Genomic DNA, 14,605 nt, shown 5'->3' with positions numbered 1-14,605 from the left:
TTTCTGACAGTACATTACTTAAGGACACCAGTGAACTAACCAACCAAGAGAAAGTCGAAACGAGCAAAACTCCAGGCCTTTTTCATTGCTTTCACTCCACAAGAGTCGGCTCAAAATTGTTACTTTGGTTACCAATGACCTCAAGAATTAATGTAGTGCACAATCTGTGCCAGCATAGCCTGACCTATCTTTGCTTCCCATTCAAAAGAAAATATGGGAGATTTTTCACAAGGAGGAAAGTTTTACTGAACTCAAATACAACTTAAAAATGGCATATATCCGATGCAGCTCTGTGTGTCGCTCTTGAAATGGTAGCATGTTGGTTCACACCTAAGATTCCCCATATGGTGAATTCCCGACCACAGCTAGGCAAATTCCACATCATGGTTTCCTGCAAGGCTGTGATTTTCACAACTTTTCGACAATTTCTTTGAAAATGCCAGACGTGAAAGATTGTAATTTTGTCACAAGTTGCGGGAAAAAGTTGCAGGGCAAAATGCAATCTTTTTAAAAATAGGAACCCATGACCTCAGGGAGAAAAGATGCAGTGCACTGACATTTCAAAGTAGTTGTTAAGTATAAAGTGTGCTCTCAGCTCTAAAACCACACCTCAAGACGCTTGAGGGTCTTGGTATTTTAGAGGCTGCGGCTATAAGAAAGGAATCCCTTACTAAACTGAAGTCAGAGTTGTTTTTATCTTCCAATCCTGCTTTTAATCTCTGTTTAACAGGAATCTAGTTTGCGATGTTGACACCTCTGCACTTTAACACTGGGATTTCTTTGCCGGACAGAATCCCTTTCACTACAACGAATATCCCATCTGGGTCTCTAAGGGACAATAATTGAGTTTAGGCTGGGTTTAAATAGTGATAAGGACAGAGAATCCAGATGGGTTATTTCATTGATTAACACTAACACCAGCCTTGGGCCGTAGTGTCAGGCACTGGATTTAGGATATTATGAGCAGAATGACAGAGTTTTGGTACTTTATTCCTTCTCAATAACATTCTTTCACATATTAGGTTAATTCCACCCTAGGTAGCTACTTTATCATGCAGAAGAACTTAATCCACTGATGTGACTCTATCTGCTCTTGCTTTGATGCAGCCTCTATTTATCAGAGTACTGCAGTCTGTGTAAGACAAAGTACTCGTGACAAGAACAACTGAATCAGGCTTTTAGAGGCACAGCGGCCTGACCTGCAGAATCAGAAGCTGTTTTAAATGAGGTGATGATGTTTACATCGTGAAAACAGACATGATTTTTTTGCGTCAAGAAGATCCAACTTCACTGATCTTCTTGTACCTCACTTTATCTTGTGCTGACCTTTGGCCTCTTCCTTAATGCCTTCTCAACACATCATGGACATAAGCCTAGTGGTGTTCTTTCAGAAGTAGGATTGGCTGTATCCCCTCTGGTGAATGTAAGCAGCTGTTAGAGTTGGTGGCGAGGTTGTCCCTGCTTCTGTACGCTGGCTGGGAAAAAAGATTACAGGTCAGTCCCCAATAGGAAGGCACAAAAGGAATCAAGCGGTTCAAGATTTTAATCAACCTAGGGGCCATCACGGAATTTCACAGATCTGACGCAGTCCTGCTTCTTCTGTTTAGACCTCTCAGTCTGTTTCTGTGCTGAGTTGATAATTGATCAGCATTTCAATACTCCCCATTATTTTTCATTTTGATGGAGGTATGATTTGGTTCATCTGGCAGTGATCGCCCGGCTAACAATTTGATTTGATTTCATAAAAAGATGCATTTTTCTTTGCCCAAGGTTTTCATTTTTCACGGAACTTTCAGAGAGTCAGCGGGTATTAGCAGGAAGCTCAGCAGTGCTGGATAATAATGACTTTTAAGCAACCCCATTTGGATCCCATTGTGATCAAATCATTCACCTGTCTGATTCAAGTACACAACCGATCCGAATCTTAAAGCCGCTTTTGTTAGGAAGGGTTTAGGTTCTTTTTTTTCCCCCCTCTTCCTTATAATAACAGATGGCTCATGTATCTGTGTCTGAGCTGAGACTATCACTTGGACCGCAAGCAGGGAACGAGGGAAGATCCCCTGTTGCAATCCTAAGAAGACCACAAGCCTGAGTAGAGAAAATGAAAAGGTGTTTTCAGTACTTGTAGTGGTGTTAATTATCCAGAAACCACACAGAAAGTGCTCAGTGTCACAGAGTTGAGAGGTTGTGCATCTCTTCTTCCACAGATAAAAGGCATGGTATAAAACATTTTGCAGGGTACAATGAAGGGAAGATTAGCATAATCTTTCATTTGTACCCCCAGTAAGCTAGCCATGTGTGAGCCACTTTCTTCATTCCCTTTTTCCTCTCATGTTTGGATTTAAGGCATGGCCGAGGAAGAATGGGCTTTGTACCAAAGCCTGACTGTTGTATATTCTCCCCTTCATGTGATCATCCCCGCTGACAGAACCCTGCACCAGACAATGCAAAGAGAAACCACGTGTCAGTTCATTGACAAATCTTTTTCCCGTTATGTCATTCTCAACATAAAATCCTTGTTGCTTTCTTTTTTAACCAATAATTGAAATTCACCATCAATGTCAACATTTTAAAATCATTTCTTCCAGTTTAAGGTGCAGAAAGCAAATGATGGAAACTATCCTGGGACAGAAGCCCGAGTCAAACGAACAGAGGAAAGGGAATATAAATGCGGTCTCTCCGTATGATATGGCAGTCATCATTCTCCATCAAATTCTCCACTATCATTTGGAGGAAAGATCAATGGCATCTCATCTGTCTTGCCTGATAACACTGGACAATGAAGATCTTGCTTCCTGAACACTTTTGGGTGTATTTTATGGATTTTAACTGCTGATCACATAAATCACCTTAAGATTTTCCTACCACGTCCTGATTTTTAGATATAACTTATGTTTGTGATTTCCTGTATATATTTTAAGTCTACTGGTATATTGCCCAAAAGGCAAGCTGTTTTGGTCAGTCCAAACATGCCCTCAGCCCAGGTGCTATGCAAATGTTGTCTTAGCCCTGGGCATCCTTGAAAGGCATTAAAAGATGTTGTTGAGAATTTTCTTGGCAACTACAGAGCACCAAACTACGTCCATGTGATTGACAAGGTGCTTCAAACATACAAAACCATGACGTGCAATGAAAATTCATTTCCTGCATTGCCCTTGGACTTCTTACCTGTTGATCTTGGTGCAGTCGGTGACAAACAGGGTGAAAGGTTTCACCAGGACTTTGCAATCACGGAATCCATTAATGCTGGCTGATTATTGTTGGACACTGACATGAGCGGCATCAGATGCTGAGTACAAATGAAAATCAGAAGCAAAACATTTTTAGGTCTGTTGAATTAACACAATGTTTCAACATCATTATACAATGAAATGTAGTAAATTAAATAAAAGTTGATTTAATGTTTCTCAAAATTCCTAGGTGATACAGCAAATTTGAACATAATCCCCATTTCTTTTTAGAAAACATTTGTGGTCCAGTCAAGCTCAATGTTACAGAGCGTAGTGTTGTGTAGTGTCTCATAGAACATGACAGCACAGTGCCACTACTTCAGATCACAAAGTTGTGCCGATCTATGTAAACAGCAATCTAATCCTTCCCTGCCTCACGTCCATAATCTTCTATTTTCCTTACATCCATGTGCCTATCTAAGAGTCTTTTGAATTTTTGGATGTCCCTATTGTATCAGTCTCCATCATCACCCTCACCAGTACATTCCAGGCACCCACCCTCTCTATGTTAAAAAGAGTTATCTCTGACATCTCCTCTGAACTTGTCTCCACTCATCTTAAACAGATAAATTTGCTATTGTCACTCCGGGAAAGAGGTGCTGACAGCCCACCTTATCGGAGCCCCTCATAATCTTATTCGCCTCTATTAAGTCACCTCCTGCCTCTCATTGCTCCAAAGACATGTTCTCTACTCCAGGCAACATTCTGGTAAATCTCCTCTGCACCCTCTCCAAAGCATTTACATCCTTATTTTAATGATGCTCCTTTGTGAGTGAACTACTCCAAAGGATTTACCCTCATTTAAAAAAAAAAGGTCCTATCTTCTGGCTTCCTGGTTTCAAGACATCCTTCCCTCCTTCTCCTATACCCTACAACTCCCATCTTGGGAAGTCTTGTTTGGAATTTTCTTGAGATCAGTATGTATCATCTATTCCAGCATTGCTCATCCATATACAAAGGCCCCTTCTTGCCAAGGAAGAACAATCGTTTGTACCAGGAATCATTGCCTCTAAAGTCATTAGTGGGCCTTTCTTTCCTTCACAGGACAATGCAGAATTGATTCCCACCCCATGCTGGGTTTCTGGATATCAGTATGGGGCAGCACAATTAGCGTAGCGGTTAGTGCAATGTTTTTACAGCACTAGCGACTCATGTTCGAAACCAGCGCTGTCTATAAGGAGTTTGTATGTTCTCTCTGAGTCTGTGTGGGTTTCCTTGAGGTGCTCTAGTTTCCTCCCATCTTTCAAAAATTTAATGGAGGTTGTAGGTTAATTGGGATATTTGGAGGGCTTCTGGGCTGGACAGGCCTGTTTCCGTGCTGTATGTCTAAATTTTTTTAAAATTAAGAAGTCAAATATATGGTAAAACTTTGTCACAATGGCAGAAGTATCTCAGACTGAAAGACATAAGATTTAAGCTGAGTACTTGGCTTGAGGGTACTGAGGGAGAAATTATTTACCCAGAGAATGGTTAAAACATTCTTAAGTATGTACTGCCTGACAAGGTACTCTCAGAGAACATAGAGGATAAAACACTACAGCACAGTACAGGCCCTTTGGCCCTCGATGTTGTACTAACCCATATATTCCTTAAAAAATACTAAATGCTCCCTACCCCATAACCCTTTATTTTTCATTCATCCATGTGTCTAAGAGTTTGTTAAGTGCCCCTAATGTTTCAGCCTCCACCACCATCCCATGCACCAACAACTCTCTGCATAAAAATCTTACCCCTGATGTCTCCCTTAACCTTCCCTCCCTTAACTTTCTACTTATGTCCTCTGATGTTTGCTGATCCTGCCCTAGGAAATAGAAGATGGCTGTCTATACCTCTCATAATCTTGTAGACCTCTATTAAGTCATCTGTCATCCTTCTACGCTCCAAACAAAAAAATCTCAGCTCTGCTAACCTTGCCTCATGAGCCTATTTTCCAATCCAGGCAAAATCTTGGTAAATCTCTTCTGCACTCTCTCCATAGTTTCCACATCCTTCCTATAATGAGGTGACCAGAACTGAACACCAGAGATTTGTAGAGTTGTAACATGACCTCTCTACTCTTGAAATCAATCCCCTTATTAATAAAGCCCAGCATCCCATAGGTCTTCTTAACTATCCTATCAACCTGAATGGTGACTTTGAGGGATGCATGAATTTGAATCCCAAGGTTCCTCTGTTCATCCACATTCTTAAGTAACTGACCATTAACCCTGTACTCAGCCTTCTGATTTGCCCTTCAAAAATGCATCACCTCATACTTATCCAGATTGAACTCCATCTACCACTTCTTTGAACAACTTTGCATCCTGTCCATATCCTCTTGTAACCTTCGACAACCTTCTGCTCCATCCACATTTCCATTAGATTCTCTGAGGCACAGCTGGACCCACAGGAAATATCAAGTGAAATTTGGGTCTAGATTATTCTGTTCTCTCAATGTTATCCTAAGCTTGATTCTAAACTGCAGACTTAGTTTAATTAAACTTATTTATCATGAAATACCTAGTTCAGTGAGAATTGTTCTGTGAGCACGCTGGCTGGCAGGTTATCTCTAACATTCATACAGTCACATAAAGAACACAATTACAGAGTAGAGGAATGCAATGAAATAAAAGATTATTTAGCACCAAATATGGGCAGTGTGGTTGTGGGGCTCATTCAGGAGCTTGATGGCTGAGGGGAAGATATTGTTGGTGCACGATTTCACATTCTTAAGCCTTCTCCCTGATGGGAAATGGTAAAGACAGTGTGTCTGGAGTGTGAAACAGCTGGCTGCTTTTCCTAGGCAGTGGGAGATGTAGATGGAGTCTATCGAGGGAAGAGAAATTAGTGTTATGTTCTCAGTTGCATGTAGCTTCAACCAATTTTGAGCAGATCAGCTCCTGTCCCACGCGATAATGTATCCAGCAAATATGCTTTCACTGGTACACCTGTAGAAGCAGTTGAGGGATGGAGGAGGGCATGTCAAGCTACCTTAGTCTTCTGTAGAGGTGCTGGTGAGCTTTTTGGCTGGCTTACCACAGGTCAGATCATTGGAGATATTTATTCCAACGAACTTGAAGCATTCTTCCCTTGTATCTTCAGCCCCATTAATGTGGACAGGGGTGTTGATTCTGCCCCAGTTCCTAAAGTCAATGATCATCTCCCTCATCTTATTGACATTGAGAGAGAGAGGTTGCTATCTTGGTATCATGCCACTGAATTTTCAATTTCTTTCCTGTATTCTGTACCTTTGTTATTTGATACCCAGCCCACTGCAGTGGTGTCAGCGTTGTCTCCGCTCCATCCTCAAAATTCATTGGAGCGACTTCATCCCTAACATCGAAGTACTCGAGATGGCAGAGGCCGACAGCATCGAGTCCACGCTGATGAAGATCCAGCTGCGCTGGGTGGGTCACATCTCCAGAATGGAGGACCATCGCCTTCCCAAGATCGTGTTATATGGCAAGCTCTCCACTGGCCACCGTGACAGAGGTGCACCAAAGAAGAGGTACAAGGACTGCCTAAAGAAATCTCTTGGTGCCTGCCACATTGACCACCGCCAGTGGGTTGATATCGCCTCAAACCGTGCATCTTGGCGCCTCACAGTTCGGCAGGCAGCAACCTCCTTTGAAGAAGACCGCAGAGCCCACCTCACTGACAAAAGACAAAGGAGGAAAAGCCCAACACCCAACCCCAACCAACCAATTTTCCCCTGCAACCGCTGCGACCGTGTCTGCCTGTCCCGCATCGGACTTGTCAGCCAAAATCGAGCCTGCAGCTAACGTGGACTTTTACCCCCTCCATAAATCTTCGTCCGCGAAGCCAAGCCAAAGAAGAAGAAGAAGGGTGTAGGGGACTATAACAAGAGATATATCCTGAGGAGCACCAGTATTGAGTGCAATTGTGAAGGTGACATTGTTAGCCTCTTCAAGGATTGCAGTCGGTTGGACAGGAAGTCACATGGGTTTCATTGTAGTCTTCAGATTGAATTGGATAAAATAGATGAAGAAAATAAAAGGCTATTGAGGAAAGACTAGGGGTTGCACCTAGAGATTAGAGAGGTGGCATACACATGTTGGGCCAAATGGTCTCGTTCTGTATTGTAATCATTCGTTGACTGGCTGCCTCTTCTCAGCAGCTAAATGAGAGGCACACTACAATGGCTTGTGCTGGGAAATGGACCCAACTAAATGAGTATGAGATGTTTGCTGTAGCAGGGAATCCAGCTTGGCACTCGACACCACTTGAAGGTGCACTGGCGCATTTCAGGGCTGTGGGCTCAGCCCGCTTCTGTTCACACTACTGACCCACGACTGCATCACTAGATCCAACTCCAACAGTGTCATCAAGTTTGCAGATGGCACGACAGTCGTTGGCCCCATCAGCAACAATGATAGGTCGCACAGCAGGGAAGAGGTGAAAAATCTCATGATATGATATGAGAGGAGCAACCTGAGTCTCAATATGGACAAGGCAAAGGAGATGATCATGGACTTCAGGAATGGGAATGACCACCCTCCACTACACATCAATAACTCTAGTGGAGAGTGGAAAGCACCAAATTCCTTGGAGTTCACTTAAATAGTGACCAATTGTGGACACTCAACATCTCCTCACTTGTCAGGAAGGAGCAACAACGACTGCTCTCCCTGAGAAGTCTGAAGCAGGCACCATCATGGCAACCTTCTATAAGAGCTCTATCAGGAGGGTCTTGGCTGGCTGCATTTCAGTGTATGGTACAGTTGCTGTAGAGAAATGAGAAATGGATTTGAGCTCAATCCACGGGTCCAGAAGTGCGGCAGAGAGGATCACTGGGGTCTCCCTCCCCACCGCCCCCCCCGACATAATTTACCAGGATTATTGCCTGAAGAAAATCATCAAGGACTCCTTCCACCCTGCACAGAGCATTTTTCAGCTGCTTCTGCTGGGAAAGAGATGCAGAAGTATCAGAGCCTCCCCCCCACCCCCCCTCCCAGGCTGAGGAAGCGCATGTTCCCATGGGCAGTGAGAATGCTGAATGAGCAAAGATCACACTAACCATCTTAGCTTCTCTTATTAATGGAACAATATTTATTTATTTATTTATTTGTATATCTACCTATCTGCGTCACAAAGGGAGTATGTTTTGGTCAGGGTGGGGGGGGGGTGACACCAAAATGACTGTCTATAAAATTTTTGCACGCTCAGTGCTCCCACCACTACCCTCACCCACTCAGCACTGCCACCCCCTCCCCGCTCAGTGCTGCCACCCCAGATCAGAGTTTCCATCCTCCAGCACAACCACTCCCCGATCAGCATCGCCTCCCCCACTCAGCACCACCACCTACTTCCTCGCTCAGTACTACCACGCCCCCCGGTTCACGCTGCCACCACCCCCACACACTAAATACAATTTGGCCAGCTCCAGCGAGACCTCATTATCGGCGTTTATTTTGATGCATTGACCACCCCTGCCCCCTGGGGGTGTGACGCCATGGATGACACCAATCCTAGTGACGCCACTGTATCTATCTATATGTATTTGTCCTGCATAGGTTTGTATGTGTGTTATGTCTGGTGGTGTGTCTGCATGTTTTACACCGAGTTGTACTTGTGCAATCAGATGATAATTGAAAGGATACTTGATGCAGTTCAGGGAACAGAGAGATAGCGCTGGCACCACCATCTCTATCTTATCACTGTGGTCAAACAAGTGGTAGCGATTGAAGATTAAATTAGTTTGGAGGGCAATGGAGGGGCCAGTGATTGGAAATGTTTGATTTCAGGCCACATGCTGCAATCTAAAATACTAATGCCAGAAATTCGCCCCTGGTTTACTGGTTGGCATTTGAAATAGAATGGAAATTAAGGATCTATATATTCTTTTACCCCATTAGTTCAAAGAGCGGTGCTTTTGAGGCAAGAAAAAAGGTACCTTTTGCAACCACCACTAACTTTCGATTGGTAATCAGAAACTTCGCCATATACATCAGGTAAAATTCGAGCATACTCTGCCTCCGTGTGCTTTATGTATCTCAAATCTCCCGGCGTTACTTTTTCCGTTTGCTGATGCTCCGAAGTCCATTGTTTGGCCCAATCAACACAATCCACTTTTCAAATAATCAACTCTGGTTTTGTGCTTATTTACAAATAGGAAAAAGCGGCGCTTGATCCTCCAAGCAAACAGCCCGTCCAACAGGCTGCCCTTTCAGACCAGGCGATGCACAAAGAGCCAAGTTGTTAGCCATTTGCCGTTCCATTAACCCAAAGCCCCGCAGGAGTGGGTGAATGCAACAGTATCTTCACCGGGTATTCAAAACAAAATACTGAGACTGGGCTTTGGAGGGCGGGGGGAGTGAACTGAGTGCTCAATACGAACGGAGTAGCAACTTCCAGGGTTGCACGGTTATCCGAAATGAGCAAAGTTCGGAACTTCAGTCAATCAAGTCTCTCACTGATCGAAATTAAGACTGAGCTCGGTTATCCGAAATGAGCAAAATTCGGAACTTCAGTCAATCAAGTCTCTCACTGATCGAAATTAAGACTGAGCCTGGACTTGGGAAGCAATCAAGTCACAGAGAAAGCGGGTTACTGTCCTGAACGTGTTAGATCGACTCTTACTTTCGCGTTGCCAGGCTGGCGTTATCAGGGGGTGGGGGTCGTGGGATGAACCGGTGGTCCTCTCATTCAATGGATTCTGGTCGTGTTTTTAGTTCATAGCATTAGCTGCATGAGACACAGCGAGGAAGACTTAGTTTGGATTAAAGGGCTCATGCATATGCAGCGGGCAGGTTGTTTTTCAGGCACATCGTGATGAATATACATAGATCAAGCTAAATGCAACAATGAGAATGAGAAAGGTGAGATGAGAACAGATAGAACAAGCCCAGATTGAAGAAAGAGGAGTAGATGTCAAAAACCGCCTTGAAAATGTAGGGAATCGCGCAGTTTTCCTGCTCCTGTTCGGACCCGGGAGGGGGTGAAGTGGGCGCCGGGTTAGGGCAACGGAGAAAGGGGCAAGGACGTTCTGTAAACGGCCCGTGCTCCTGTAGAATGGGTATCTCCGCGAAAGTGGCATTAAACGGGATTTTGATTTATAGCGGGCTGCGACAAAAAAAGTTTGTCGACTGCAGTTGCAATGTTGGCATTTTGCCCTCGGCAGTGTGGTGGGTGAAGGTGCATGATGTGCTTTACGATGTTGATCGTGGGTTGAATGTAGCCTAGCACAGTGGTTCTCAACCCCAACCCCCCCCACCCCCCTTCCACCATTCACATAGTAAGGGATAACTGAAAGGGGTATGTGAGTTGTTTTCAGTGGAAAAGCAGTCATGTCCCGGTTAAAGGTGACCCAGTGGAAACAGCCCAAGCGGTTTCCTATCCCGGGACACTGCACGGCCAATTAACTGGGATGCCAGTGGAAAAAGGGGCTGTTGTTACCTGTAGTTTACATTTATCTCTGACAGTGAGGAATTTACAGATGTGCAATTTAACAAAGGAGGTAAACGAAAGCAAAACTCCAGTCTGCATTTAGTGACATAATTGTTGGTTCCCCTGAGCCTAACTGATTTTATGCAGTGATTTCATTAAGAAAGAAAAATAATAACATGGTGTCAATGCCATTATGGTTGACCCCAGCTCCCACAAAGGAATTTTTGGTTACTGCGTGATGGATCCAGGATGTACCATCGCTATCAGATTGCAATGGCTAGAGGGAAGATTTCACTCTGCAGCAATCCTCGATTACAAATGACAATAAGTGTCAACGCTGAAGTATAATTTGGTGATAAATGTGAAGCTGGCAACATTGTAAGTGACAATGAAGACCTGGATTTGGGTTTGATGGCTACAAGCAGAGAATCAGATGTGCCTTAAGGGGAAAACACTGGATGGTGGATTAGTTTTATGTACTTTTCTGCTTCGCAATTTGCTAATAAGTGAAATATAGTTGCAGTTTGCATGAACCACTTCATTTTTTTTGTGGAAAAATAAAGAAAAATAAAATGCTTCACTGGAATCATTATGACGTGATTGGCATTTTATGTCTTTGAAATGAGTAACAGTTTTTTTTCCTGCATTGAAGTAAAGGAGCTATCAGCTGCCAAATGTGCTGGAATATAACATTATATCATCCATATACCTACCCAGTGGCCAATTCACATCTACTGTTGCCATGACTACATTGCAAAATAACTGTTTAATCAATTGCTTCTCTGTTCTCAACTTCAGAAACTTTTGATAAATTATTTGTAACAAATTTACTGAAACCATTATTTTAATTGTAAAATGGAACTATCAAGGTATACCCTTTTTTCCCCCCCACAAAATAAATAGTTTCCTTTAATTTAACAGCTTTCATATCCGAGGATGTTTCCAATCGCTCCATAGATTGGTTCATCACTTATGGTACAGGCTCAGCATTATTATTCAGGCACATACGCTAGCCAATTTGCTCATGGCAGTCCTGCATATGGGGAATGAGATAAATGACTCCACAAACTGTTTTAGAGATAGGTTTGGAGGACAACTGTCAACCATATTGTCAGGAGAAATCAACTACTTTCCCCCAAATATCCTTAAATGGTTTCTTGCATTTAATGGTCTCAGTTTAATTGCTTCACCTAAAGGGTTTCTCTCTCCCCCCACCCACCCCCCGCCCCCACAACAGTGCAGTACTGGAATGTCTGCCTCAAGTGGAATCTGAGCCTTGAAACACAGAGGGGAGAGTGCTATTGTTTAACAAGGCATAAAGTATGCTGCATAGTATAGTTTTCAAACAGCAAATAATATAAATGGTCTATGCAGTTAAAGTGTAATATTAATTAAAGTAAAAATAAATAAGTTAACATTGAAAAAGGTTGCATTTTAATTTAGTAGCAAATGAAGGATTAAATACAGATCATTTTTTAATGCAGTGCTGCAAAGGGAATTGGCTGGGAGAGTGTACTGAAACACTAAATCATGGTGGCATTGAGCAGTAGGGAGTAAATGTGAAGGTGAGATTCATCTTGGAGATGCTGCCTTAAACCATATCCATGAGATGCAATTGCACCCTATTCTGGAACTCCTAGCAAGGTGTTGCCCAGTGCAGTTAACTGTGAATTACCTAGCTTGGCAGCAAGGAGCAGAGCCAAATGGCACGAGTATGGCTTTCAAAACTCAGCATGTGCATGTGGGGAGGGAAACGTTGTAGGAAAGTAAGACCCTGCCACCACAGAACAGCGAGGAGCTGGGCCTGTCTAGCAGTTCCTCAAACACTTCATCGGTGCATTGTCTAAGGAGCAAACATGAGTGGGTGCTGTGGTATTGTAATAGACTGTATGAGATTGTTGGTCAATAATGTCGAGAAAAGCATGCCGAATTGCACTTAGTGAGGAGAAAAAAATAAGGGAAAACTGTAAAGTCTAAAAATACGTCCTGAAATATTTTAGAAAGATCACTATCCACATCATTTCTAAATTATTGATTAGTCCTCAGTCCAATAAAGTAAAACTTTATTGGTCAATACATAGTCTTTTGACTGAATTCCATTGCAGATTTTCCTGCTAATACTGTTCAGTGGCATCTTCATGTGTTCTTAAGAGAGCTAAAATTTAGTGCCATGAGTTTTTACCTTGGTTTACTTTGAAATCTCTGAGTTGCTAATGCAGGACTGGCTCATTTCATAAACAATCAGACTTGCCGGTTATATGTAGATGCAGAGCATCTGAGTCAAGTTACTAAACTCTGTTCATGTGAAGAGTCTGTGTGATACCTGGCAGTTACTCAATGCTAATGTGGTCGTAGCTTGATCCTAGTAGTTGCATTTATTGACCACCGCCAGTGGGCTGATCTCGCCTCAAACCGTGCATCTTGGCTCCTCACAGTTTGAAGAAGACCGCAGAGCCCACTTCACTGACAAAAGGCAAAGGAGGAAAAACCCAACCCCAACCACAACCAACCAATTTTCCCCTGCAACCGTGTCTGCCTGTCCCGCATCGGACTTGTCAGCCACAAACGAGCCTGCAGCTGACGTGGACTTTTACCCCCTCCATAAATCTTCGTCCACGAAGCCAAGCCAAAGAATAAGAAGATGTTTAAAATGTTACTGAAGATTTGGGTTCCATTGCCACTTAAGTCATTTTGGAAGCACATTGATTACAATCAAATTAAAATCTCTTTGAGCAGGATTTCTGGTCTTCTATCAATTTTGAGAATCTGTGTTTATGCTCTTACTAAATTTCCTAAATTTGTTTTAACTACTAAACACTATTCATATTAGCCATGCAGTGTTATGGAAGTACTGAACATTTAAATTTTACTGAGTGTGAAAAATATTTAAAATAGCTATATTGTCATTCAGTTCGTGTTGGCTTTTTGTTGTAGGTCAAGTCACTTTTTCAACCAAAGTTTTTTTTTGCAAAGTCCTCCTATTGTAAACACTGTACTTTTGTAAATATCAGTCATACACTAATTTGTTTTGAAATCCACGAAAGTGCAACGAGTTAGTGAGATGTTGATTTCCTGCTCCTGGCTGTTGAGAGATAACTAACTCCTTGCTTCAGACTGACAGTATTTTTGAAGTATGGTCGCACAAAAATACAAAGAAGACAGTTTCAGTTTTGCAACAATTTCCAAATGGAGAAAATATTCTTTGATTTGTTGGCTAATTAAAAAAAAAATCAGATAGTCTTCTGACAATTGTGTGTGACTTTCTAATTGCACATTTCAGGAATGAAAGTAGAAAATTGCTGGAAATACTCAGCACGTGCGACAGCATCTGGAGCGGAAACAGGCCATGTTGGCCTTTCGAGTCCGCACCGGTTCACTGATTTATACAATGCTTTAATCCAATATTTATATTTTTCTGGTAGATTGAACTTCTGTAATACTTTAAATAAGTAGTTCCACTCTACTCTGTCAAAGGCTTTTTCTGCATCTAGAGCCACAGCCACTGTTGGTTTCTTACTTCCTTGAATTGTGTGGATTAGATTAATAAGTTTGCAGACATTGTCCGCTGTTCATCTTTTCTTAATAAATCCAGTTTGATCTTGTTTTGCTATTTTAGGTACACGATCTGTTTGCTAATAATTTTGTGATGATCTTATAGTCTGTGTTAAGTAGAGATATTGATCTACATGATGCTGGTGTTAATAGATCCTTCCCCATCTTTGGTATTACTGTAATTATTGCTGTCTTACATGAATCTGGCAAGTTTTGTGTTTCTTCTATCTGATTCATTACTTCCAGGAGAGGAGGAATTAAGAGAGAAACAAAATTGATGGTTCAGGTCAATGGTCTTTCATCTGAATTGGAAGAATTAAAAAAGCAAGTGTGTTGCAGGGAAGGTCGAGGGGTGGAGACTACAGAGGGAAACCACGTATTTTCCAATTGCATTTTTCTCTCTCGAAGTGGCATGCAATTTTCCCCTGCAAGAAAGA

At 42.5% G+C, this 14,605-nt stretch overlaps 2 long non-coding RNA genes across 5 annotated transcripts; one reads left to right on the top strand and one right to left on the bottom strand.

Moving 5' to 3' along the window:
* Window positions 1-1,493: 1,493 nt before the first annotated feature.
* LOC138762818 (uncharacterized) lies at window positions 1,494-8,560 on the bottom strand. Of its 3 annotated transcripts, none has more exons than XR_011357177.1 (3): window positions 8,537-8,560; window positions 3,169-3,289; window positions 1,494-2,432 (listed from the first exon to the last, which is right to left on the bottom strand). It is a non-coding gene; the product is annotated as an uncharacterized lncRNA (long non-coding RNA). The 3 variants fall into 3 exon arrangements; XR_011357176.1 differs by lacking the exon at window positions 8,537-8,560 and adding an exon at window positions 8,248-8,266; XR_011357175.1 differs by lacking the exon at window positions 8,537-8,560 and adding an exon at window positions 8,062-8,148.
* On the top strand, window positions 8,494-11,193 carry LOC138762819 (uncharacterized). Of its 2 annotated transcripts, XR_011357179.1 has the most exons (3): window positions 8,494-8,743; window positions 9,086-9,181; window positions 9,343-11,193. It is a non-coding gene; the product is annotated as an uncharacterized lncRNA (long non-coding RNA). The 2 variants fall into 2 exon arrangements; XR_011357178.1 differs by lacking the exon at window positions 8,494-8,743 and having other exon boundaries at window positions 8,770-9,181.
* The last annotated feature ends 3,412 nt before the right edge of the window (window positions 11,194-14,605 follow it).

This window comes from Narcine bancroftii, chromosome 5 (genome assembly GCF_036971445.1).
Source record: "Narcine bancroftii isolate sNarBan1 chromosome 5, sNarBan1.hap1, whole genome shotgun sequence".
In the NCBI taxonomy this organism is placed as follows: domain Eukaryota; kingdom Metazoa; phylum Chordata; class Chondrichthyes; order Torpediniformes; family Narcinidae; genus Narcine; species Narcine bancroftii.
Note: the sequence above shows the minus strand (reverse complement) of the source record. Positions and strands in the feature narration are given on the sequence as shown.